This window comes from Silurus meridionalis, chromosome 21, assembly GCF_014805685.1.
Source record: "Silurus meridionalis isolate SWU-2019-XX chromosome 21, ASM1480568v1, whole genome shotgun sequence".
Classification (NCBI taxonomy): domain Eukaryota; kingdom Metazoa; phylum Chordata; class Actinopteri; order Siluriformes; family Siluridae; genus Silurus; species Silurus meridionalis.
Genome location: NC_060904.1, coordinates 1,809,589 through 1,837,088, shown reverse-complemented (window position 1 = coordinate 1,837,088; position 27,500 = coordinate 1,809,589). Strand labels below are relative to the sequence as shown.

The window sequence follows — 27,500 nt, the reverse complement described above, 5'->3', positions numbered from 1 at the left end:
TCCGAGTCTGCACGGGTTAAAACAGGATGGGAGAAAACCAGGCGCAGACCGGGAGAAGATCTTCCATACAAGAGTCACGACAGTCCACTGTCTCGTTCCCTCACTCTCAGCAGAACCTGCTTTTAATAGCATTCGGGGGAAAAAAAACTACTGTCAGAACGCAGGCTAATTGACCATCCAAGAACCCCAAAGGTCTCTCGCACACAAATTGGGGAAAAGGGCATCTGCCCCCAATTTGATGTGATTGTTACGCTTGTGTCTGTTATCCAAAAAGCTCATGGTTTTTAATAAATAAATAAATAAATAGATGACACAGCTGGCTTCAGGGACCGTCCTCATGCAGGAATTTTTTTTCTGAGAGACTGAAAGATCACAGCGTGTTGGAAGTAAATAAACTCAGCAGAAAGGCAAACATATTATATTTTCATTGTTGCTGAAAGATTTAATTTAATTTAAGTAAAATTCCCACTGGGTTCCAATTAAAAACAGGTTTTTTTTCCCCCTCACCCTGAGGGGAAACAGCTAATTATTCTGTTGACTACAGTTGTAGGGAGGAGTGTACACAATTAGTACTTAACGTGCTTTCATCTCTTTTCTCCTCTCTCTCTCTCTCTCTCTCTCTCTCTCTCTCTCTCTCTCATTTCGTTTTCTTCATTCAATTTCAATTGTGTTAACTGAAATATAATTGCTTAATTAGAGAGAGAAGAGAGAAGCAGAGGCGGGTCGCGGCGTCTCGACGGACACACGCGATCCTGTGGCTTTCAGAGTTTCATGCATTTGTTTGTGTGCAGTTTCGAATGATGTCATTTGTACTTAAAGGGATGTTTATTATTATTATTATTATTATTATTATTATTATTATTATTATTATTATAGCAGAGAGGCTTAAAAATGAAATATGTGGCAACGCATGTGGGGGGAAAAAGAGATGATTCTGACTCATTTTGTGTGATTAATCAAATATGTATACTATATGTTAGGACTTTTTTCTTTCTCGTTCCTGTGCTTGTGTTAAATGGGATTACAGTGTGGTATAATTTAAGGTTTTTAAACTTTCGTATTTTCTTATATTCTTCAGATTTACAATAAAACACACATAGAGGTGATGGCAAATGATAAAACATAAGACACAACGTTATAATTGTCCAGTCGGCTATATATATATATTTATATTTATATATCTATTTTATATAGCTTCCACCTCCCCAAAAGATGTTTTCAATTTAGCATGGCTCTGCGATCACGATATCACTTTCTCCGAGCTGTTCCAGATCGGGATGGCCGCAGCCGTCTGAGTTGATCACCTCGGCAAGCTCAAAGGCTTTCTCCAGGAAGAATAATTCCACAGTTGCTGAGGTACTGAAAAAGCAATCTGCAGAAATACCCCGGGGTCATGTCTTTGGCCAGGATGATTTGTGTGAAATGTCATACATTAAATATAAGTTTAACATTCAGACCCAAACACTAAAAAACTACTGTTTTGCCCCCAAAAGCCGCCGCCACCCCCCCAAAAAAAAATACACCCAGACTTTAGGTGCTTTATGGTTTTTAGCTTTTGAACAAACATGGTCACAAAAAGGGGAAAAAGTTAGAGCACACACACACACACACACACACACACACACACCACCTGCCCTTCATCTGGCCAATTTTTTTGGCCCAAATCTCTAACACTGGTATACAGCTGCCTTTCATTTGTGAATGCAAGTGAAACTTTTCTCTTTTTTTTTTTTTTTTTGTTCCACATTGAAGCCGAGCCAATCCGCCTCCGTGTGCACTCCTGTCTTAGCAGGTATGAGTTTCATCCGCCATGCAATGAAAAAAAGGACAATGCTGGTAACTAATTCATAAAGTCCAGGCGGAGATGCCAAAGCGAGCGCCGTCTCCGGGGACGACGCAAAGCCAATCATGCCACAGATCCTGCTGTCCATTGTACTCCATGAGATGTGACAGAGGTGCTACAAAGCATGTCATTCTCGGGATGGACAATTGATGCACACACACACACACACACACACACACACACACACACACACACACACACACACACACACACAGACATATGCACACCTCCCTTATTTTCTTTTTCTTCGTCATCCCCTCCATTTTCCTGTCTGCTTGTTGTTTGTCTGTTTTTTTTCCCCTTTAGAAACTTTTTCTCGGAATAATCATAAAAAAATAATAAGCCTGGGTGTAGTCTGAAAATCCAGAAATCCATCGCAAAGTTACGACCAATCAAAGCTGGATATAATTAGACGGAGGGCTCTTTGCGTGAGCCGGGTGTTTCGTTGTGTGTGTTGTCTGTGTGTCTTCTTTCTTTATTATTATTTTTTTTATTGTTTTATTTTTTTTTACTTGCAGGAAATGTCAAAGGCCTGGCTCTTACAGTCTGATAGAAAAGCACTTCAGCTACAAGTCAAACAATTAATTAAAGTGCACAAAAACACACCGGAGTCCTGCACGTGTGTGTTATTTCCACATGCAGATCCCCTAGACAGACAGACAGACAGACAGACAGACGGACAGATGGACAGACAGACAGACAGACAGACAGACAGACAGACAGAAGGGCAGGGAGACAGACAGAAGGTCAGACAGACAGAATTACAGACAGACCGATGGACAGACAGACATAGTGAAGGGCAGACAGACAGATAGGTGGACATAAGGATGAACAGACGGAAGAAACAGACTGCATAAATACCTGCCCGTAGTATAGAATTATATTTTCTGTCAATAAACACAAATATATCTGACTGTGACAAATAAATTAAGTTTATTATTACACTCTGTCTGTCTGTCTGTCTGTCTGTCTGTCTGTCTGTCTGTCTGTCTATCTATCTATCTATCTATCTATCTATCTATCTATCTATCTATCTATCTATCTATCTATCTATCTATCTATCTATCTAATGTAACTATTTGGGCTAACGGCCAGATACGGACACATTATTTTCTCTGCAAAATGATGCAAGATGGCGTATAGTATTTGATTATAAAGAATATTAGCATTGCTATTATTATTATTATTATTATTATTATTATTATTATTATGTAAGTATACGTGAGTATGGCGCTTGTTACCGCGTCTACAGTTGCTTAATAAAGCCCTGGACGAGTGGTGTGGTAACTTACACACACTATTTCAAATAAAAGTGACCGATGTGCACGATACTGGGCTAAGATGAAACACATCGTCCCTTTTTTTTTTTTTTTTTTTTTGTTTTTTTTTTGTTCTACTGCAGGAAAAAGAATCATATAGCTCATACGCTACACAGAAAACCCTCTGTGGTCCTGTCTAACCTTTTATTAGAGTTGCCCAATGCATAAATCCTTATGAAGCTAAATTATTGGCACCTTGAGAACTTTTTATGTGCTATTTAAATGGATTCCACTCTCTCCGTGTGCACTTTTAAATCAAAATATATGTATATATCTATAAAGCACATGGCCTGTGTAATATGGGTGCATCCCAGAATTTTTAATAATAATGAATCAGATGAAAAGCTGGTTAAGGAGCTTTGCCTTGGGTAGGCCCGCTATCGCGGCGGATAGTGAATCCCGGACAATGGCGGTCTTAAAATGAGAGGGGTGGATCAAAGGGGCCTAAAAGGCCATTGCAATCCAATTGAAATATTTTCTAGGGATCTTAGGGAGGTAATGGATGTGTGAGAGAAGAGAGAAGCGCTGGCCATTTTGAATGCAACCTAAATTACTCATGGTTGAGGAAAAGGATGGAGAATGCACGTGACTCTCTGATGCGAGTCTCGTGTTAATGCCTGAGAGATGAATCTCTGAGAAACGGCTATTATAAGGCCGGGTTCGTAGCACCTGCGTAACCAGAACGAGCAGAATACGGATGTACTTTTATAAATTGCTGGGATGAACGTTTTTTGAAGACGAGTGTGATTACTGGGAGTAGTGTTTAGTTTGGTCTAATAAAAGACTTTGTCACGTAATAATGAAAGCGCAATCAAGCGCAAATCAGTAGATCTTCACTGCAGATATTTACAAAATAATAACTCGTTTATATGAAACCTGGAAACTAAAGATGAAACTTGAGCAGAACAATAAAAGACGCAACAAGACAATAATCAGTAACATTCATTCAGTGAAACAGGAAGAACGTGTGGGTGAAACGTGGATCATGTGGTTATGGACATGGCGGTGCTGCAGCTTATAGAGAGCAGTTTGTGGACCCCTGAGCGTTAGATTAACGTGTGCATTTCTGAACATCTCTGAACATATTGAGTCCCTGTTTGCTGTTGAAATACGTTCCAGTCTTCTGGTGAGATGTTCCTCTAGATTTTGTGGAGATTCATTCAACTAAAGATTGTGAGGAGAGTCGGGTAGTGATGTAGGTGAGAAGGTGAGGAGGTGAGGAGGCCTAGAGTACAGTCAGAGTTCACATTTATCCTAAAGGTGTTCAATAGAGTTCAACATAAACACACACACACACACACACACACACACACACCCTTTTACACACATTCACACACACACACAATCTCACATTCACACGCTCATTCACACATTTACACATGCACATTCAAACACATTTACACACACATACACACACACACACACACACAAGCTCACTTTTCTCACCCACATTCACTCACACATTCACTCATTCACACACTCATTCATACAATTACTTTAATTCACACACACCTTCACACACACTTGTATGAGGCTCTTAACCTTAACCTGGCTCCTATGTGTGTGTGTGTGTGTGTGTGTGTGTGTATGTGTGTGGCTCTTAACCATATCTCTGCCCTTCACACACTCCTGAACAGTATTCATTTATACACGGGCAGTGTGTCAGTCACGTGACCCCATCATCCAGGGGACAGTCAGGTAGCACAGGTGTGTCTAAGACACGTGTCTGAAATGAGTGTGTGTCTGACCTGTAACACACACAGGTTCCACACACACCTCAGCTGTTTCACTGCAGCTAAATCCACAGTGTGCTTGGATTCTGGATTGTGATTGGTTAGAATCAGAATCAGTGTCGAATCCGTCAGGTCCCTCCTTTATTTATAATTCATACGCTATCGTTTCCATAGTAACAGTGTACACAGGGTTGTGTGTGATGTAAAGACTGTGTTGATCTGCTGTATTTATTGTGTAGAGATTTTTTTTAAGCATTTATGGAAGATTCTTCACAAGTTTGCCTGGGTTTATTTTTCTCTTTATACTTTATATTTATTAAAATACCTGAGAGAGAGAGAGAGAGAGAGAGAGAGAGAGGAAGAATGAAAAAAAGGAAGACTGTAACTGAAAAAAGGCAAAGAAGAAGTGAGACGGATACATAGGGAAAGAGGCCAAGAAGAAGGGAGAGTGAGAAAAACAGGGAGAGAGACAAAGAGACAGAAAGAGAGAAGGACTGAGAGACTGTGAGAAAGAGAGGGACAGAGAGAGAAACTGTGAGAGAGTGAGAAAGACAAGGAGAGAGACTGAGAGACAAAGAGACAGAGAGAGAAGGACTGAGAGAGACTGTGAGAAAGACAGGGACAGAGAGAGAGAGAGAGAGAGAGAGAGAGAGAGAGAGAGATCAGAGAGAGAAAGACAGAGACAAAGAGACAGAAAGAGAGAATGACTGAAAGACTGTGAGAAAGAGAGAGAGAGAGATAGAGAGAGAGAGAGAGGGAGAGAGAGAATCAGAGAGAGTGAGAGAGACAGAGTGAGAAAGTGTCATGCTAGACTTACTCCTCCTGTTAAACCTCAGCTCGGCTACATTGATTTTGTTCGAGTTTGGCATTACCAGGAGTAGATAATGTGTGTGTGTGTGTGTGTGTGTGTGTGTGTGTGTGTGTGTGTGTGTGTGTGGACACTTTGGCCTTTCCTTTCTGCATTCATTCGCAGCGGCTGTTTGAACACTGAGCAGCTCACGCACTCCTCTTTCCTCTATCATCCCGCTCACCCTCTTATATCCAAATATTGACAGCGGGCGTTTTTATCAGCGTTAAACTGCTGCCGATCCGACGCACATCTCGATTTCCTGCTATCGATTATCTCCTTCCAGGCAGCAGGTAGTCGTCCCCGTCCTCACTCACTCACGCCGGCCTGTCCGGAGGAATCGCTTCGCCTCCAAACCGCTTTATATGCATAATTTACATGCTCGATACACGTTCTGAAGGAGGGGGATGTGAATTTCTCCTTGGCTTTATCATATATATATATTTATGCATTGTGTTTTTGATGTGTGTTGTGTGTAACGCCACCGATTCCACCGCGAATCCCCCCCCCAAAAAAAAAGAAATCAGTGGGAGCGAATGGTTTTGATTAGGATCAATCACGAAGCAGGCAACAAAGGACCTCCTTATATCGGGTATATGAAGTGAAAATGAGAAGCAGGGGAGAAAAAAAAGCCTCGCGCCGGATCGTTTCAAGGTCTAACGTACAGAACGTGGCATCTTGGGTTTTATCCGTTTCTTCACAGTTCAAGGCCTTTTTTTTTCCTTCACCAAAGGTCAGAAGTGTAACATAATTATCCTGCGTATGTGCGCTATAGGAAACATATGTCTCAAACCCGTACGGATTTATAATCCGCTACAGTGGAGTGTGTGTGTGTGTGTGTGTGTGTTGCACTTGTTTCATGAACTTTGATTAAATGAAGAATTCCAGTATCGTTAAACCTGTTACCTGTCAAGGTGCTGTTGAGGGACCTGTGTAATGCACCTCACACACACACACACACACACACACACACACACACACACACACACCTCTGTTGTCAGTGGATTTGAAATCACCCCCAATGGCACAGGTAATGAGAGCGAAGCCGCACGACGCACACATAAACAAGTGGCGAGGGCCGCGTGATGAGCGCTGCTACACTCCCTCCGCTCGGGAAATATTTGCTTTGGCGCCTATAAACAAGTTTCTCTCTTTCTTTCTTTCTCTCTTTTTTTTTTTTTTTTTTTTTTTTTGCTTCCCCTGAACTGAAATGTGGCCTGTCACAAAAGGTGCATTCATGGGGAAAAAAAAAAAGCCCCTCACCCGGATCCTTGGTGGCAGGAGATGAGCTGCTTCAGCTCCAGAATTAAATTATTTTTAAATGCAGCTTATGCATTTTACATGACCCATGCTGCTTCCTCTACCCTCTGCTATTCTTGCCTCAATTCCTTCTGTTTTTGTTTTTTTTACCCCTCTTTTAAAGAGTGTAGAGGTGGAGGTGTAGAAAGGGTAAAGGGGCAGGAGGCTGAACCCCAGGAATCAGAGACTTGCTAAAAGTTAATCGTTCTGGCCTGCTTTTGTTTTGTTTTTGCCCGTGCCGCACTGAAACACACCGAAACCCTCGACCTCGCTGACGTTATCTGTGCATTCACCAATCCGTGAGTCCGTACGGGATTCGAGCGATCCGGCGTAACGCACAGAGTAACGAGGACAGAGGACGTGAACACGGAAACGCAGGTGTGGTAGGAGACACCGTTTCCTCTCTACTGTTTTGATACTGTGTGTGTGTGTGTGTGTGTGTAGGGGGGTCTGGGGTTTAATGCCAGCGGGATGAAAAGAAGGCTTTGCAGGCGAAGGTTTGATGTGCTGTTTGTCTTGGTTTTTGCCTCTCAGCGAACGTTTCGGATTTATCCGGCGTTTCCCTCCTGCAGCTCCGTGATCCCGGGACGTTTCATCTTCTTTGGGGAATTTCACGCCAGTTAGTCCTCGTCATCAGTGAACTTCTCCAACGTAATAAAATCCCAACGCCATTTTTTTGTCTCTTTTCTTTTTTATTATTATTATCACTCCATTTTTTTTTCATGTGGACGAATCAGAGGCCGGCTTTCCTCCCATCTCCATTTCCTGTAGCCGCGTCCGTGTGTTATCTCATACACGTGGAAAAAAAACCACACACACACACACATTTGAGACTCCTGTGGGAAACCTGAGTTTTTTTTTGTTTTTTTTTTCGTCGTGTGTCTGTCGTTTCTCCTCGTCTGTTTTTCCACCACGTGTGTTTGAGTCATGTTTGAGTTTGAGTCATGTTTGAGTTTGAGTCATGTTTGCCTTAACGCAGATGTGTGTTTTTATTTTTACGCCTGGCCATGAGTGTATCCTCTGTGTGTGTACCTTTGACTTTGTTCCATGTGTGTGTGTGTGTGTGTGTGTGTGTGTGTGTGTGTGTGTGTGTGTGTGTGTGTGTGTGTGAGCATGGGATTTGGAATTTTGTAGAGATTCCTTTTGGTTTGCGTTTACTTTATAAAAAAAAAAAAAAAAACGGGGGTCGGTCAGCCTGGTCTCATCTTTCTCTCTCTCTCTTTTTCTCTTTCTTTCTCCATCTCTCTCTCTCTCTCTCTCTCTCTCTCTCTCTCTCTCTCTCTCTCTCTCTGTTTGCCCAGAGCACACCGGTCCACATCTTTAGAACAACATCACTGACAAATGTTTTTTTTTTTTCCTTCACCCTCAATGTCCTCCAGTCTAAATACACATTACACACATTTTTACCCCTGCTCTCATATTCCCTCACATCCGGCCGATATATCGTTCCATAATCAGTATCGCGATACTAGACTACGATAAAACCATCATCGTAGATGCCCCGCGATATGCAAACAACCCTGTTTTAGAATGTATTATTTTAATTATTAAAAGAATTCATAATTCACCCGATAATATAAATTATATTTTATATTATTTTGTGTTCATTAAAAAATGATGCGACTGAGTGTAACAATAAAAGATTTTTTAATCACAAGATGATTCTCGTGTTCATTTTCTGGTCCACTTCTGGCACAACGGAGCTCGGAGGTGAGAACGGGAGCGTGACGTTTCTTTTTTTTTTTTAAACGTGACGTGAAACATGCAGAACGAATCTGAAAAATAAATAAATGAAATACGCATTTGGCAACAAAAACAACAACAAAAAAACCGACCCCAAACAAACAAGGCAGCGTCTACGCGGAATAATTCCCTTCCCGTTAGACGCGACCCTTCATCTTTCCCGATCGTATTTGAACCATAATATTTAGACAGCGCGATTCAGACTGATGTTTTCGAGGACGTTAAATACGGCAGGCTGTCTGCTCTCCAGATTTTCTTTCTCCGGAGAGACAAAGAAAGAGAGAAAAAAAATCTCCTTGTTTTATATGACCCACTTTCCTTTTGTTCCAAACATGAGTATAACCTCAGACACATGTAACCTCTGCTGATTTGTAGACCGACGTCAATTAGGATTAGCCTACGACTGAGTCATGCCAGAGGAGCGCTACCACTCGTTTATGTCACGCACACGGAACAGGCCGTCTCCGAGCTCAGAGCCGGCTGCGTGATTACCGCTTGATTGTTTTAATTTAGGGAATGATGCTGTTCATCCATAAAAGGACAAAGTGCTTTCTTTCATTCTTTCTTTCATTCTTTCTTTCTTTTTCTTTCTTTCCCTCGTCAGGGAAACATCGCAGAGTTAGAGCTTGTGTTGTGAACAAGATGCAGGGTTAAGAATTATAAAAATCAGAATTATAATTCACATTCGTATGCTTCGTTTCCGTGCGGTTCGAGAGGGGCATCATTCTGACCAGGTGGGATCCAAACACGTTTGTAAAGTATATTTTCTTCTTCTTCTTCTGCTTCGTTTCTTTTTTTTTCTAGACTAGGAGCACTAGATTCACACAATAAGCTTTCCCTCCTCCCTGCGTCAGAAATGCAATCTGTTCCACGAGCAGGTTGCTGTCAGTTTAAAAATGACTATAATAAAAGTGACCATGAAGATGGATTCTGTGATTTTGCGTTTCTAATCAGTCATCTGTGAAGAGCACTTTTTGCTTTTGATTCAGCATGGTCCTGACAGGCCAGACAGATAGCATGCAGGGGTGTGGGGAGGTTTGGGAAAGGGATTGGGGAGGGGGTCGGGGGGTGAAAAAGAAAAAAAAAGAAGGAGAAGGAGGAGAAGAAGAAGAAGAAGAAGCAGGGGGATTATTAACTGTCTTCCTATTAAAGTTGTGGAGATGGTCTGCAGTGGCTGGAGTACGGCAGTGATTTAAGCTGAAAGCTTTCTACAGTGAGGAGAGAGAGAGAGAGAGAGAGAGAGAGAGAATTTCTCCTCATCATCCAATAATTTCAGCTCTCACACTCCAGAGGAGGCTGACTCACCCCTGGTGTGGTGTGTGTGTGTATGCATGTATGCATGGTGAGGAAGCACAGACAGGATGCATGCAAAACTAGAAACAAAGCAAAAAAGAAAAAAAGAAAAGAGGGATGATACAGAACACTCAGCATGTCCTGCAGATCCGTCCTATCGATCCGCGTCTTGTGTATTTTGTTCCCTGCTGTATGCATTTTTTTTTTCAAAAATTCATGCCAGGATGCAACAACAGAACACAATCTGGAAAATATATAAATAATATAAACGAAGACATAAAGCAGAAAATGGAGTCTGGATGAATCCAAATTGCGAGAGCCGTCGAAAAAAAAAAAAAACCAGGTCGCCAAGAGAAGGCTGTCAGACGCTTACCTTACACACGCCAATCCTCCACGTCTTCTTCACCAATCCTCAGTCGTCCTTTCCCACCTTTCAACCATGCAGATTTGATTTCCTGATTTCCCTGATTTCCTCTTTCTGCTCTCTGCTTTTTCCCCCCCTGCTTCTTCTTCTTCTACTCCAAATGTCCTCACTACTGGCACTGTTGAAATATCTGTGCAAACAGTCTCCAGATTTTTTTTTTTTTTACGCTGAGGCACTACGGGGCTGTTCTCAGCTATTTGGCCCCTGGGTGCATTTCAAACGTGGAAAGAAAAAGCTGGAGCTGCTTTCTCCATAGGGTTCGGAGTCTCCAACCCAGTGGCTGTGCATGAGCACACTTAGAGTCAACCATGTTACACTAACCACCCATCAGAGAGCTGAGCTGTGAAAGAAACAAACACACACACACACACACACACACACACACACACCGCTGAGAGCTTCGGCTACGCTGCACGGGTTTGTTGTAGGCCTCGGTCTTCCACGGATTTTGCGATGTCCAACAAAGTTACAGCCGTTAAACAAAATCCGATAATCACATCCGATTCCCATCATCTTTTTTTGTGTGTGTGTGTGTGTGTGTGTGTGTGTGTGTGTGTGTGTGTGTGTGTGTCTTTTGTTCGAATCATCTGTCTGGTCTCTACCCCGTAGTTGTACACTGTAAATATATTTATTCGAGCACCTTTTCTGCTCGAATATGTAAAAATTGCGGTCAAAGAGATTTTTGTCGTGCAGCCGGAGACGTGGCTTTCAGAACACATCACCGTTTCAGGCACTCACGTGTAATGCGTTTCGGCGTTTTGTTTTTCGACTCGGAAACATTTCAATACGCGTGTGATTTGAGTGTTGTGGAACCGTGAAATACGGCTGTCTGTATTGGTGGTTAAAAATACAAAAATACTCATTTATGGCTTAATTGATTTGTTAATTAGCTGTAATTAGATAATTGGTATCTTCATTTTGTACATTAAACTATTAAAAAATACACTGACACACACACACACACACACACACACACACACACACACAAAGGTCCGGCTTACATATATAATGAACCCAAACCCACACTGAGTGTGTGTGTGTGTGTGTGTGTGTGTGTGTGTGTGTGTGTGTGTGTGTGTGTATATATATATATATAATCCAGGATTGTGTTAATTTATATTATTATATAATAAAAAAACCAACCACATTAATATTATTAATTGAAATCTATATGTAAATGTATACGTTTTATAGATGTACATTATTTTAAAGCGAGAAACATTTATAGTATTTAGGAATGTATTTATGATCCAGTAGTGAATTATGGGTGATTTATGATCCACCCTGTGCCTCCTGTATCTTTAACTGTTTCTCGGTTGCTTCTGTGCTGTATGTGGAACCCTGGAGTACGTAGTGTGTTTCTCTCCCTTAAACAGTGACAAGCAAACACAGAGACTCGAAGAACCCCATGAAGAACTCGCACAGGTCGTTATTAATAAATGTAGTGTTAAATATGAGTGAATGCATTACAGAATGGGAGGGAAAAGCACTGAAAAGACACAGACATGAAGCATGTAGATGTTTCAGACCCTCATTTTGAGCAGAAGAGAAGGTGGAAATGTAATTTTTTTTTTTTGTAACACAAAGAGACCAATAATTCAATAACATTTCAAAAGCATGAATTCTCCTCAGCTCTATAGTGCATTAGAGAAAACACAGCGTCCGTACACATTTCCCTTGTCAGTACTATAGTCTCGTGTGTGTGTGTGTGTGTGTGTGTGTGTGTGTGTGTGTGTGTGTGTGTGTGTGTGTGTTGGTCCAGTTTTTAAGCTTCTATTTTAACGTGTTCCTCTTCTATCCTTGGGATTTCTCATGGGGTTATAAAGCAGCCGGGGCCTGTCATGGGGGAAAGACACATCGCCATCACTGCTCATATACAGGACACACGTCGAACAACACACACACACACACACACACACACGAAACACTGAATGATGGATCACCTGATTATTGATTATTTACATTATTAGGCCATTGTGACAGGGCCTCGTTAAAATGCAGAGATACTGGTTATAATGGTACAATAATAATAATAATTATTATTATTATTATTATTATTATTATTATTATTATATTATTATTATGTGAAAATGAATACAAATAATTATATGACAATGAATATGAAAATCAAAAATACATAATGTAAGTTGCATAGTACCAGTAAAATAAAATAATATTAATAATATTATTATGCATACTTTTCTTATTATATATTCTGAATAATAACTACATAAATAATATATACATTACATAGGTTATATGTTAATAATAATAATTAATAATTAATAATAACCATCATAAAACCATTATCTTTGCATATTAATGTATTTATTTTCCATTATATGTATTAATGTTATTTACATAAAACCAATAATATGCCAATTTAGGTTTGATATTAATTTCTGTTTATTTGTTTTAAATGTTATTTAAATAGACTTAATAATAATAATAATAATAATAATAATAATAATAATAATAATAATAATAATAATAATTGTATTATTGATTATAATAATTGATTATAATTGATCATATAAATATAAATACTAGTTTGTGGAAGAGCAGGAATTTTTTGGGGGATTAGTAGTAACTAGTATGACTAGTGCTAGTTAAAGGTACTAAGGTTTTGGAGACAGTGGTGGGTTTAAAAATAAAAACACTACAAATATAAAATACCAGAGGTTCAGAAATGACTAGTGCTTGTACATCTATAATAATAATACTAATAATACTAATAATAATAATAATAATAATAATAATAATAATGTATCCTGATTCAATTGAAGTAATTAATGAATGGTTTCCTCCTGGTGAATGATGAAGAGAAATGGCTTGAAGATGAAGGTGAGTTTTTATTGTTATCTGCGGAACAAAGAGTGCAGGTGCAGCCGAGCTCCAGGATCCTTTCATACCGACTCTGATGATAAAGCAGAGGATCTCCGCTTTACTAAATGCCACCAGGCTACACGGAGAATCCCAGACAGCCATGTGCAGCCCTATAGGAGACACCTTTGTCTATTAAAGAGGCATCAAGGGCCAAGGGAGCAAGGGCCAAGTGTAGGGAGGGCAACAGGGGGAGGGAGGGGAGATAGATGGAGTCCTAATGGGCGGAGGCGCGTTCATGTGAGTGCTGTTTAGTGCTGGACAGTGGACAACATCTGGGTTTACTGTCCCTATGTATCTATGTATCTATGTATCTATGTATCTATCTATCTATCTATCTATCTATCTATCTATCTATCTCGCTTAAATCCTGCGCGCTCCCTCTCATCGATCGCCGTGTGATCGTGGTCACCTGTGAGCTCGTGCGCGTCGAATCCCACCAGGTGCAACAACAACAACTTCATAATCTCATGCATCGATCCCGCTGCACGTGCGTCCGGCCTGGATGATCACTCACTCGTTTGCATATCCGTGCACATTTATTTGCATGGAACAAAAGCACACACTCTGCGCGCGCACGGAGTAACGTGTGTGATAGTGCGCGCGTTTTCCGTTTGGATCGGACTGTTTACAGTCAGCATGTCACTGGGTATCATGCTTTTCCTTTTCCGTTTCCCTTCTCCTCGGAAACGAGTGCGACTTAATCGTTTTGTGTGTGGATCTGCTTTTATTTACCCAAATCTGTCTAAAATTTAAAAGGTTACTTTATTTTTCTTTTCTAATCTTTTTTATTATTATTTTGCATTCCCCTTTTATCCTGTTCCGTCTCATTATTGCTGCGTTTTTGTGGTGCACGCGCCGCCCGGTGTCGCGCATCGATTTCCGCTTATATCATCGATCCGAACGTCCCGATACATCGATTTCAGGTCCACTGTTTTACAAACAAGCATTTGTGACTCGATTTTTACAGCTGCATCACGGATTGGCCTTGTGTAAGCATGTGTGTGTGTGTGTGTGTGTGGTCAGTATTTCTCGTGCAGGTTTACTGAAAGGATGCACAGAGTAGAAATGTTCTGGCATATTTAAATGAGGCAGCTATTACTATACGATGGAAAAAGAAATGGCCTGAACTCACGTGTTTTTCTTAAAAAAAAAAAAAAAAAAAAAAAACCTAGGTGTGAAATAAAACACACACACCCGCACGCGCGCGCGCACACACACACACACACAAAAAACCCCACGCAGGGCGTGCGTCCTCGCGCTCATTAAAAAGACGCCGGAATTACGCGCACTCTCAGGATGATTGTGGCGTATTAAATTAAAGTTGGATAAGTCGGCAGGGGAGGGAGCAGAAGCAGGAGCACGAGCAGGAGCAGGAGCACGAGCCTGCTCACCCCCCTCAACTTCTCGGCCCTTTTTTTTTCTGCCGTAACGCCATTGCGCTCGCGCCGCTCCTCTCTTTGCAATGACAATGTGCCAAATGTAGGCATTTTTTCTAAAGAGTTTCCATATGCTGCCGTAAGCGGAGCCACGGAGAAACCAGGAGAGCTGCATCTCCTCCTCCACCACAGGTAGTCCCTGCTTTCAGCTTTTCTTCTCCATTCTGCTTGGGCATGCACTTTTAGCATTTATATGGAGTCTAATAATTATATTTTTTTTGCATGTTTCCTTTTTGTTGTTGCTTCGAACCTGATGTGGTTTTGTGGTTTTACGCACACGGTTTATTGGATGAAGCTGCAGTAATGGAGGACAGTTTTGATCAATTTTGGATCTGGAGATTTGCTTCATGGGACACGTTATTGTGGGATCGATTTGCCACGCTGATTTTGTTGTTTTGCTGAAATCCCTTTTTATTATTATCATTATTATTATTATTATTATTTCTATAATTAAAATAAGTTTACAAGTTATGATTTTTTTTAAAGGTAATCAAATCGATGTTGTTTGCACACACACATTATTTATATATATGTAGAGGCTCGTTTAATATTTTTTATTTAGAATAAAATATTGTTCTCATTTCCCCTCTGATTTTTTAAAGATAACACTCTGAGGGTCTGCTTGTGTGCTGGGGTTCTTATTTGCTGTATTTATTATTTTGTATTATTTTATTTTTTTACTGTTGACTTTATTCGCTTTGTTGTTCTAGTGTTGTTTTGTTGTTGACTGTTTTTGTACTGCTGAGGGTCAGAAAGTGTCCAAACGTGACCTTCTCCCACCCCAGAGGGCGCCAGGCACTTAGAACCCACCCAGAATTTTTACTCACAGAACCCGACTGATCCATCGCGTAAAAACAATCCGCTCTTATTGTGTGTATCGTGGTGTAATGTAGAAACTTGGGCTTTTTACCTTCACAATCAGAATCATTTGCATGCTCACATCCGCGTTTTTATACTTCTTGAACATCGCAAAAAAAAAAAAAAATACAACAATTTATTCTTCTAATTAGATTTAGAATTGCAATTATAAATTAGTACCAATAATCACCGCTCTCATGTAACAACAACAACAACAGAAAGGCCAGCACGTGATTTAGACTTTAATTGCTTAATTAAAGATTGTGTATAATTAATGAGTAAATGCAATGTTTGTTTAAAAGCGTATCAGAAAAACAGCAGAGGAGCAGCAAAGGAAAATTCGGGAAATGTGGAGGCTTGGAATTGGAAGTACATATGAGAGCTCTGGGAGCCTTTTTTTCATTTCGACTTACTTTTTCTCCATTTCATCGTGCAAAGAAAACAGAAAACAATAGAGGGAAAGAGAATTAAAAAAAAAAAAACCAACAACAAAAAAAAACCGCCTGCAAGGGTGTAAACAGCAGCCACGTGCACCACATCATCCGTCAGAAACATGCAGCGATGTAAATCACATGCAAAACAACTGAGTCCTGAATAAATCGGAGAGTCTGAAAGTCCTGAGCAATGATCTGTGCATCGTCGCGCGCGCGCGCGCGTGGGACGGGGGGGGAGCGTTTGTAGCTCGTGAGGATAAATAAAATAAAAATGGAAATAAAATGATTGTTAAGCTCTCCGTGTGTTTTTGGAGTCTCCCGCTGGTGGTCGTGCCGATGTGAAGGCTGTGGTCTGCTCAGATACCTCCCGGGTGTTAAGAAAAAAAAAAAAAAGAAAAAACGTGGATCTAGGGGGCAGAGTTCACGCCTCCGCTGACCAAAAGACCCGTAAAGTCCAGACATGGCGGTCCGAGGGCACGCGCTTTCCCAGCACAGCTCACAGCATCCTTATCACCGACCTCATCGCTTCTCCTGACCATGAGGTCCCGAGCTCAACTCCAAACCGCCTTCGATTTTTTTTCCCCCCACAAAGCAGATCTCCCTCTCTCTCTCTCTCTCCGCTTTCTTCAGCATTTGTAGACCAAAAGTAGACAGAGAACCCGAGCCATGAGTCTGGGAATGATCTGAAACTTTAAGGATATTGAATCTTTTTTTTTTTGGTTTATTTTTGGAAGCCCGGTTTGTTTGTTTTTGTGTTTATTTTTTGTTTGGACTGGTTTTGTGTGAAGTTTCTCCATGCAACTTGCTCGAGCTATTGATCCTTTCAGTATTAGCATTTATGGATTAAGTATCAAGTCTGTAGACTGGTTTATGTAACATAAACAGAAAGGTAACAATAAAACCGAATTGTATTTCATGTCATTGATCTGCTTTTTTTGCTGCACTGTTTCCATCTGCACCAAACTGCATTATTCGTGTATAAACACATCTTATTTTTAAACTGTATTCCAGAGATCAATTTAAACCACAATGTCTAATTTTTTATTGATTTTTTTTAAAGAATCGACGCATTAACGTGATTCAGATCTTTTTTTTTTTTTTATCCAAAAACATTACGACAGATACAAAACTCAAAATCCACGCGCATTATTCTAATAAAGCACCAGGGCCTGTTTATATTCATTTCTGGATCTTCTTATTGTCCTACACAATCCTGCTGATTTCTACACACACGTCATTAACACCGGGACACGTTTTCTCGTTTTCTGTTTTTCTTGTGCTCGTGATATATTTTTTTTTTTTGTCCAAATGATCAAAAAGTGCAGGATGTGGATGTTTATTTCTGAGCTCGAGATGTTTCAAAACGCGCATGTGTCGTGAAATCTGTATCGGGTTCTTGCATGATGATGATGATGATGATGATGAAGAAGAAAATGACCCCCCCCACACACACACGCACACACTCTGTATAATAACGTCATCTTTTTTTTAAGCAGTAATGACTTCTAAAAGTGCTCTTATTGTTGTAGAGGATGTTCATCAGCTTGCTCTTGGTGTGTTTGCCCACCACCTTCTCCATGGCCCCCCCTTTAGACCGGACCTGGGTATCGCGATAGGCTGAATCTTTTTCACCAAGTTGCACCAGCGCGTCGTTTGCAATGCGGAGACTGTTGATCACCTCACTAATTACGCCTCCCTCTTTCTCTCTCTCTCTCTCTCTTTCTCTCTCTCACTCTCTCCCTCTCCCTCCCTCCCTCTCCCTCTCTCTCTTTCTCTCTCTCATTACCAGAGTGCATATCGGGAATAGACACACACAGACATGCGCACTCAACTTAATCAGCCATTTTTTTTCGTTTAAAAAAAAAACCCAGGGCTTAAACCGTAATAATTAGCCGAATAAAGACACATCGGATTTTCATTTCCGACCCTCCTTTTTTCTCTGAGACCCCCCTCTCCATCGCTACACAACCGAAAGCGCGAGGCGGCCGTCGGTGCGGCTTTTACCGAGCGGACCCTGAGGATCGACTCGCTCTCTCTCTCTCTCCTTCTATCTATCTATCTGTCTCTTTTCTATCTATCTGTCTCTTTTTCTAAGCCGGTTCTTATTTACAGCTACAAATTATATACATTTTTTTATTTTTTTGTTTCCAAGATACTTGGAGGATTATTGAGGTTTTTTTTTCTTCTTCTTCTTTTTTTTTTTTTGTTTTTTTTTTTGTTGCCAACTTTTACCTTCTGCTTTGGATGTGATTTTTCTCCGAAAAAGCAGAACATTTCCCGAGAAGGAGCGAAGAAGCTGCGGGGGGACGAGTAAGTTTTTTTTCTCCTGTTCTTCTTCTTCTTCTTCTCTCCCAACTTTTATGGAATAGAACGTGTAGGATTCGAGTCGGAGACGCTTTTATTCTTTATTCTTTTTTTGTTCTTTGTAACTGTAGTCTTATTTCCGCGGCTGCTTTGCTTCACCCCGAGCCGCCTGGACTCAGCGCTGTCACGGGGGCAAAAAAACCCGCCTGTGAAGCCTCGAGTTCGGGCGGAACTTTTCCGCGTTTAAAAGCTCTCGTTTTATTTACAGAAGAAAAACACATATAAATAAAGCGATTCCACGCGTTCACACTGCGTTCCGATTCGCAGAAAACGGTGCGCTTTTGTGTCGCGGCCGCGCGCAGGGTTACGCGATCAAACCCCGTGTCGCTTCTTTAATAACTCCGAGTTCCACCATGTGCGAGAAGAACACGGCTCGTGAAGAGCAGAGCAGATCTCTGAAACCTCCGCAGATCTTTACACAGTCCATAATGTTCCTAGTGTGTTCTCCGTCCTGAAAACAGAAAATGTACCTCCATGACATTGTTTATACCTGGCGGTATTCGGTGCCCTGTAGGAAACACACACACACACACACACACACACACACACACACACACACACACACAAAGAAATAATGCAGAAAAAAATCCCAGATCCAAACCGGACCGCGATGTTTCTCTCTATGCTTTCATCTTCTCTCTCTCTCTCTCACACACACACACACACACACACACACACACGCGTGTTGATCAGCGCCGCTTCCGTGTTTTCAGGCTGGGCTACCATTTCTGTGTTTATTTGTTTCTTCTCAGTTCCATCCTGATGTTCCTTGTAGGCATCTTTTAGCGTCCTTGTGTTCTTCTTCTTCTCAGCTTTTCACTCATCAAGTTTTCATCAGTGGCTCTGCTTTACGAGACCTGGCTTAGAGAGCATAGGATGGTGTGTGTGTGTGTGTTTGCTTGCGGGCCAGTTTGAGGTTCTCGGCTCCGATTGGAAACGGGGCACCGGTGACACGGCGGGATCGATCAGGAGAGCGCAGGATAAAAACCGGCAGAGAACCGGGAGTGGGGCTGTGTGTGTGTGTGTGTGTGTGTGTGTGTGTGTGTGTGTGTGTGTTATTCGTGTTTTTCTTCTCTACATGATAAAAAAAAAGCCCTGCCTTTTGGACTTCACGGATATTCGGCTTCATTCATCGCCGTTTTGTTTTCAACGATTTTATTTCCTGCGGCATTTTTAATTCTGCACCTAAAATCATTTCTGCGTATCTGTGGCTTTGGGTGTGATCCTGGATTGCTTGGGAATATATTTGCAAATGTTGTTATTATTATTATTATTATTATTATTATTATTATTATTTTTATTATTATTAGATTCCTCCTCTACTGTTTTTGACTAAAAGCTCTGTATGAGTTTTTTTTTCCTCTGTAAGCTCCCCCTGCTATTTATTTTTATTCCTATACATTTCCCAGGTTACAGCATTATTTTAAGAAGCATATTTATTTGCTTTGTGTCATTGTGCCTCGACCGACAGTCATCTATCATTTGTGTACAATCAACAGCATTCAGATTCCAAAGAGCTAATTATGTAAATCCAGTCACATCAGATTGTATTTCCATAAACCTTCATAACGCCTATGCAAAATGTTAGTCAGAGAAGATGGTAATATTGGCTAAAACGTTTGTTTTCCCGAGTGCTCGCTCGACACACATTTCGTTTATTCGTGGCACTAACGTTAGCCCGTGGTTTTGCTCCGAGTGCTGTTTAGTCGCTAGAAAAATCTGCATATTTGTTAGACGAGGACCTCACAGGGGCACGTTCAGGTTCACTCAGTAGAGCAATCCGAGCCTGGCCTGTAATCGCTCCTGATATTCAGATGTGTTTCTTGCGGTACGATTGGCTCAGGGTGGAAAAATGTGTCATTTCCTTGAAGCCAGATTGCCCTCCGCCTATGCCATATTTAATGTGCAAATCAATATTTCGAGGATTAAATTTCCCTTCCTCATATTTTATGGTTTCCACCTCAATAAGTCTCGAGTCTAATGGAAGAGGCCAGATGATTTAAAATCCCCCACAGCAGCGACGTTGCTACAAGCCCATGGCGGCGCTTCACAGGGCTTCGACAGTCTCTGCTTTTGTGACATTAACACACTCGGTTTGGCTTCGAGGCTCGGAGATGACCGTAGATCCGGTCGGACGTTAAAACATTGCTCTGATTATTAAGCGAGGGTTTAACACACACACACACACACACACACACACACACACACACACACACACACACATACACACTCACACACATTTAATGTATGCACATATTTCCAAAAAGCTCCATGAATAAACAAAAGATGTCCATTTCCACACTGGTATTTTTTTTTCTTTTCTCCTTCGGGGGAAATGTGCATCGTGTATATTTTCCCTAAAAGGCCTTTTAAGAAGCACTCAGCAAAAAAGCACAGGTTTTGCTTTAGCATGATATTAAGCGTTTAGCAATGGCTCGAAACCTCAGGCTCCGAAAACACAGGAACGGTGTGTTATTACATTTGCGTCTGTGGAAATTCATTACGCTGTACAGTGGAGCTCGGAGTTGAAAGGTTTATTTCTGTTTTCTTTAACCCCAGCGTTATCGTGATCCTCTAAGCTTTCGCTGTCCGTCATCAGGTGTTTGTTTTTTTCCTCCATTCCTCCTGCACCATCTGGACTACATTCTGCACAGCTGCATGAATTTCAGATGCGATAGAATTTTTCTTTTTTTTTTTTTTTCTCCTCCCATTTGGCTCATCTTACACCTTTTGAAGAGACTCGCTTAATTTAGCCTGCTAAAAGAAATCCAGACAGATGAGGACAAAAGGCCCTTTTAATCTGACCACGGCTGTTTGATTTCCTTAAAGATTCCTTTACCGTCTCAGAATCCGCACGTCGACTCACTTCGGGTGTGATGTTATGAGGATCTTTTCCGTGTCTGTTTTGCTAAGGAAATGTTTGTCAGTGCGTGTGAGACATGTTTAAGTTATACCTGTCAAATCGCACATCAAACACGACTCGTTTCTTAATTTTAACAGGGGGGAGAAAGAAAACACGTTGCGGCGGCGCTCGTCGTCGAGTGCTGCCTCGCCGAGAAGCGAGAGCACTGAGTGATTTGTTTATGCTTGATGTGAATTTGCCTTGCGCTGCATGTTTATTAAAGACCACCGCTGTCTCTCAGTTTGTGTGTCTGCGGTCCTGATGATTCCACGGACAGCACCGAGAAAATTATCACATTGTTGCTGGAGGAACTGTGGGCCTTTTGTTGCAGGGAGTCCCAATTGAATTTGGGCCGGTTAGTAGGCTGGAGAGCATGCTCCGCTCTGGAGAAAGCTGAGAAGTCAGGAGCTGGCTTAATGTATTAAGCGGGGGCCGTTTGGTGTCAGCCCCGAGGCCATTACGGACGAGGCCGAGCCCCCACCCTCCCAACCCACACCACCACCACCACCACCACTACATTCCCTTCCTCTTCCCTGCTCAGTGGCAACCATCTGAAGGGTTAAACGCCTGGATTAGTTTCGAGCTCCGCAGCGCCCGCGGAAAGTGTGAGTGAATGCGTGCAAGTTTCGTGTAATTAGCGCTTAATTATATTAACATATGCAAATTGCTGGCTCAGAGGGTTTGTTCAGCTGGCACAGATCAGCCGAGCACAAACGCCTCATTGTTCCTGGGGCAAATAATGGATTCGGAGTCGGATTGTGGAAACGCATAACCAGCTATCTAATTTAAGTCATACCATAGCGAAATTTCATTAGTCTCTACGGAGACAGGGTTAATTGTGCTGACTAATGGCCCTGTACACAACCATCCTCCTTTAAAAAGATAAAAAAAAAAAAACATACACTCATCCCAGAGTAATCCGCCTCACAATGACACTTGTTTATACACGCTTCCCTTGTGCGGGAATTTGCATATGCAAATCCGAGCCTGGTGGGCGGGTGGAAAAGGGGTGGTCTTCCTTCCCGTCGTCTCGTTTGTCATGGCGCCCGATGTGCGAGTGTAGAGACTGCGAGACTGCGGATGGGATCATCCAACCTGCTAACATTCTTCCGTAATTTGTTTCTGATTAAAAGACCAGACTGGATCTCATTTTGCTCAGGCCTTCGCAAAGAGAAGGTCGGGTCAGGGAAGAGTTTCCACAGCAACTAAAACTCTTCTTTTTCCCCTCCGGCTAATTAAATAACATTCTTACTGCCTCTCCACTTTTTTTTTTTTTTTTCTCTCGAGGTGGAGGAAAGAGAATGGCTTCTCGAATAATCTCTAGTTTCCGTTAGCTAGTACGAGGGGGATACCCTCCGCATTGCTAGTACCCCTGCATTAATCCTGTTTTTTGACAGAAATGTAAACTGATATAATTGCTTTTCACTGGGGGGAATGGGGGTTTGTACAAGTGTGAAAGCATCGGAAAAGGATTAGCATTTTTTTGCATAATGCACGGTGGCTTTGAATGGCCAACTGAATGGATGACTGAGTGACTGAGATGAAAGCTGAGCGAAAACGCTGCCTGCCTCTCTCTTTATTTCTGGGCCAGCTCTCCCTAAAGATGCGTTTGTCGAGGACTCGAGACAACAAGCACGCGGCTTCATATTCCAGAAGCCTCCCAAGATGCCTGCAGATTTTGTCATTACGTGAAGTAATATGTATGGTAATGGCCCCCTCTCTCCGCCGGTAAATAGAGGCTCTGGCTGCTTTATGCAGCAGCGTTTAGACACAATAGGAAGGCCAGGCACTCAATATCGCAGGTATTAAATCGCGTCGAGGTGTTTTTTCATATTGATAAAAAAATAAAATACGAGAATGGACTCACGATTATTTTTTCTATTTTCCAAAGCAAAAGAAAAAATGCTATATTTAAATAAACGTTCTTTTCCAAGCGTGGGTATTTTTGTGTTTTTCGTGATGACGTCACGCCGACGTGATTCCTAAATCCGTCAAATCAGCTTGTTAGAGAAGTAAAAAAAAAAAACGGGCTCTGTGAGGAGAAAGCGATTCCTTTCTTCTCCCCAGCATTCATATTTCCAGCAGCGAGCCGGAAGTTGGCTTTGACTTCACGGGGAAGGGTAAAACGATGTCCCCCTGGTTTAACCCCAGCCGTGTGAATGGGGAACTCGCCACGGAGGATGGACTCCGTCTGCATTTTTGAAGAGGCCCTTCTCAGTGAGACAGGTCATGCTTTAATGTCTTGACTGGACGATCCGGCACACTGACACGCTTTCCCAGATGTTCTAACTCGCAGGAGAGTCCTCCCATTCTTTGTCAGCTGTAGCATGAATGCTGTTAAAAAAACGCCTCTGCCTTTTCGTAAAAAAAAAAAAATAGAGGAAGCTAATAGAATTAGCGATGGCCCCCGACATGCGAGCACGCATGAGTGATGAGGACACGGGCGTTTCGGACGTCTCCGCGAGCCTTGTTATGGGAAGGCCTTGTTATCGTGAGGAAATGTAATTTCTGTCCTCACTGAAAACTTTCATTATTGAACACGGTTATCTAAATGTTTTTGTTGCTTTTGGTCTCCGGCCAGTAGGGATCGCATTACTTTTTCTGTCGGCCCCCACGTCTCGTCTAGGAGCTGGGGATTTTTTTTTTCTTCCCATGCTTTCTGCTGCTTGGCGCAAAGCCTCTTGTACAGGATATTAAAATAAAGAGAGAGAATAAGGGAAAAAAAGGGCGGGGGGTGGGGAGGGGGGAATAACGCATGCAACATTCATGCCTTTATTCCGGTTGAAAAGGGAATTATGCGCAGAGATCAACATGATGGACCATGTATGTTAATCATTTGGCCCAGAGCTGTGTATGAAATCCTGTGAGGTTCAGGAAAGAAAGAGAGAGAGATGCTGCACTCGTTTAATCGGAAAGCACCGCCTTCCTCGCTGCCATGGCAGAGCGCGCCGGGCTTGCTTCGACCAATCAGGGTCGACAACCCAAGCATGGCCTGGGTGGCGGGGTTTTCTTTCATTAGCAAAGCCTCCTGACAGCGGAGGATGCTAGCAGCTCAGGGGCTACTCGGCCCACGTGTGTGTGTGTGTGTGTGTGTGTGTGTGTGTGTTTGGTGCTTGTGGAAAAACAGGTCCTTTTCCGGAGCCACGAGTCTTTATTACAGCATCCCAGTATAAACCCAAATATTCATCTTTTTTTGTTCATTATCTATTGAGTGATGTTGGAAGTGAAATTTCCGAGCGGGTTTTTGGTCCCGCTGTCGTTCGGACGCTCGCCTAAGCTCAATCGTAATTTTAAATCAAGCTCCTGACAGTTCCCTCTTGCCGGCTGTAGTCTTCAGATCCGCGTCACTGTTTGTTTTATGGATATGGTCATACTCTAAATAAGTTCAAAGCCCTTTGCCCTCTGTCTGAAGGGGTGCAGTTCAGATCAGTGACCCGAGGGGCAGATGGCATTTCCCAGAGACGTGAAATATCCAAACATGTGTTGGTGCACCTTCTTCTCCAATTCCATCTGCATAGCACGTTAATTATTCCCTCCGAGAAGAGCGATGAGACCGTAATTGAATATGGATGACCAGTCGTGCCTTATGTAAACAAATAAGTGAGAGTCTGCCCTCATTAATATTCATGATGGTTAGTTAGCTCAGGACAATAAGCTTGAGTTATTAGCCCTGGCCATGCCACATGTGTGTGTGTGTGTGTGTGTGTGTGTGTGTGTGTGTGTGTGTCTCTACATGTGTGTGTTTATGGAGAAGCAAGCAGCTTTCCAGACACAATTTCTGCCCGCTGTTTGTGTTTCAGTCCTGAGGTCAGGAGAAGCAGCTGCCATCTACACGAAGTATTTATTTAATGCTAGACCTCTGATTTCCTGTCTCACTGCAGCAGTCTGGCATCTGCACTGGAATCATCTCTAATTATTTGCTTTAACATGGACACTTTTTAGCGCCGGCGTCGGTCATCTCGTCAGCAGGGCTAATAACAGAGGAAGCAGTGGAGAAAATGAACGGTTGGGGCCGTCTGCGTCAAAAGTAGAAAGTCCAGGCAATAAATAAATAAAATAAATAAATAAATAAATCAATAAATAAGGAAATATTCTTGTTTTTTTTAAGAAAAGGCCCGAGCCAAGAGAGGATTGATTTTGAACGATCGAACGAAGAATCTTTCTGAAGTATAGTTTTGGTTTCTAGGAAAAGTTCCTTTGCCCGGCTGCTGTTATTCACCACACAAAGATGTGGATAATCGCCGAGAGTATTAAAATTTCGGAAGCGTAACAGGCACGGATACTCGGAAACGTATGAAAAAGCCATTAGGGGAAATTGAGGTCACTCGGGGTGGTTCTTCATAAAATCAAATCAGAGGCCTCTGCGAAGATCAAGTGAGATAAATATATATATATATATATATATATATATATAAAAAAGAGACACGGAGCAGAGAGCTGGCAAAATCTGAGGAACAGGTCGAGGGAGTGGTGTATAGAGTGTATTTTCCACTCCAGGCCCTTTCTGCTTGATGAAGGAAGATATTATAGTGCATATGGACGTTTGATGGTTATTTCTGATTCTTTGAACGCCATTTTATTAAATCTGCGAGAAACAATGTGTTTTCTTTGCTCGGTTTTCTCCTCCAATTTCTTACTGACCCTCAAATCCCCCTTGCATCTTTTGCACGACACGCTGAGACACATAAAACCCCACGACTTTCCGTTCCCCGGCCACGCTTCAGGCCGGACCGGAGCTTCAAACGGCAGCGATCCGGCGGTTGTTTTAACGTCGCTCTTCTTTACCGCAACTCGAACAGTTTTTGTTTTTTGTGTCCTTTTCTTATCACTCATTCTCCCTCCTTTCTACAGCGAAGCATTGAATTAACGAATTAAATCTTAGTAGAAGAAAAAAATAGAAAAAAATAGCAATTATACTTTGAGTTGTTTATTTCTTGGTTTTTCAGGAAGCGAATTGGACACCGCGACTGATCAGTTGAAGTCGATTGGTCGTGAGCCAGTTGGGTCGGTACGCTGCGTGACATTCGGGTTGATTCGATAATGGAATATTGCGGTCCTAATCTAAGCCCATGCTAATTACATATGACAGTTGTTTGTTTGGAGTGGAATCCAATTAAAATGTACAATTTTCAAACGGAACACTCGAGCTCTCGCCAAATGAAGCATCGACCCCACAATGGCACTGAAAACCTCTCTCTCTCTTTTTTTTTTTTTTTTTTTTTGTTGCGAAGGGTAAACTAGCAACAGCTGTCAGTACGCTGTTTGTTTAAAAAGCAAATGCCTTTGGTCTAAAGTTCATTTGGAGCGCTCTCTAATTAAATATAAGCCCAGACTTTAAGTTAATTAGTAATTCTCTGGCTCCAGAAATGAGAGATATCACCGGCTCGGCTCAGGTCCATCGTGTCTACCGCCGGCCGACTTTATTTACGTGTTTTTGAGATATTTCGGTGCGTAATACTCCGCTTCACATCTAGCTAACAGGCCTGGAATGCGTGCACGGATACCTGGCCTGTGATTATGTTTATAATACCAGATAATTACAGGACCGGGAGTCGGAGAGCTCCGCCTTCACTGAAGGGCCTTGAACTTTAAACCTTTATTGTTTCTGGTGAAAAATGACAGTGCAGAAAGGTCAGAAATCAGACAAGCAGCATCAAGTAAAAAAATAATAAACAGCATCTCGTGCTCATCTTTAAAAAGAGACGTTTTAAGAGCGGCGACAGCAGCGCAAGTCTGAACGCCAACATGTAGGAACAAGGCGATATGTGGAAATGTGACGCTGAATCGACCGAGAGAGTGAATGAGTAAGTGTGTGCATGTATATGTGTAAGTGTGTGTGTGTGTGTGTAGGTGTGTGTCCCTGGCAGGCATATGGTCCATGTTTGCTCAGTTATCTTCATGCTCTGTCCAACAGCAGCACGTCTGGCATGTCTGTAGTGTACATAGCTGGTGAAGTCCACAAACACCTCTCTTCATTCCAGGTTGCTCAAAATATAAAAAAAACAATCAGTTCACTGAAAACCCGATTAATTAATTCACATGTTCCTAAACAACAACAATAACAACAACAACAATCTCCCATTCTTAGCGATTATTAATTCTACATCGACAAGACAAAG

At 41.9% G+C, this 27,500-nt stretch overlaps 1 protein-coding gene and 1 long non-coding RNA gene across 3 annotated transcripts in view; one reads left to right on the top strand and one right to left on the bottom strand.

Annotated features, from left to right (window-relative positions):
* Window positions 1-10,581, bottom strand: part of LOC124403876 — a 25,193-nt gene extending 14,612 nt beyond the window's left edge. Inside the window, exon 1 of the long non-coding RNA XR_006928966.1 lies at window positions 10,451-10,581. This is a non-coding gene — a long non-coding RNA (uncharacterized LOC124403876). The remainder of the gene's footprint in view (window positions 1-10,450) is intronic.
* A 5,206-nt stretch (window positions 10,582-15,787) lies between these two features.
* zfhx4 (zinc finger homeobox 4) overlaps window positions 15,788-27,500 on the top strand; it is a 71,369-nt gene continuing 59,656 nt past the window's right edge. For both annotated transcript variants that reach the window (XM_046877709.1, XM_046877708.1), the window contains exon 1: window positions 15,788-18,425. The gene's annotated coding sequence lies outside the window, so the exon portion shown is untranslated. The remainder of the gene's footprint in view (window positions 18,426-27,500) is intronic.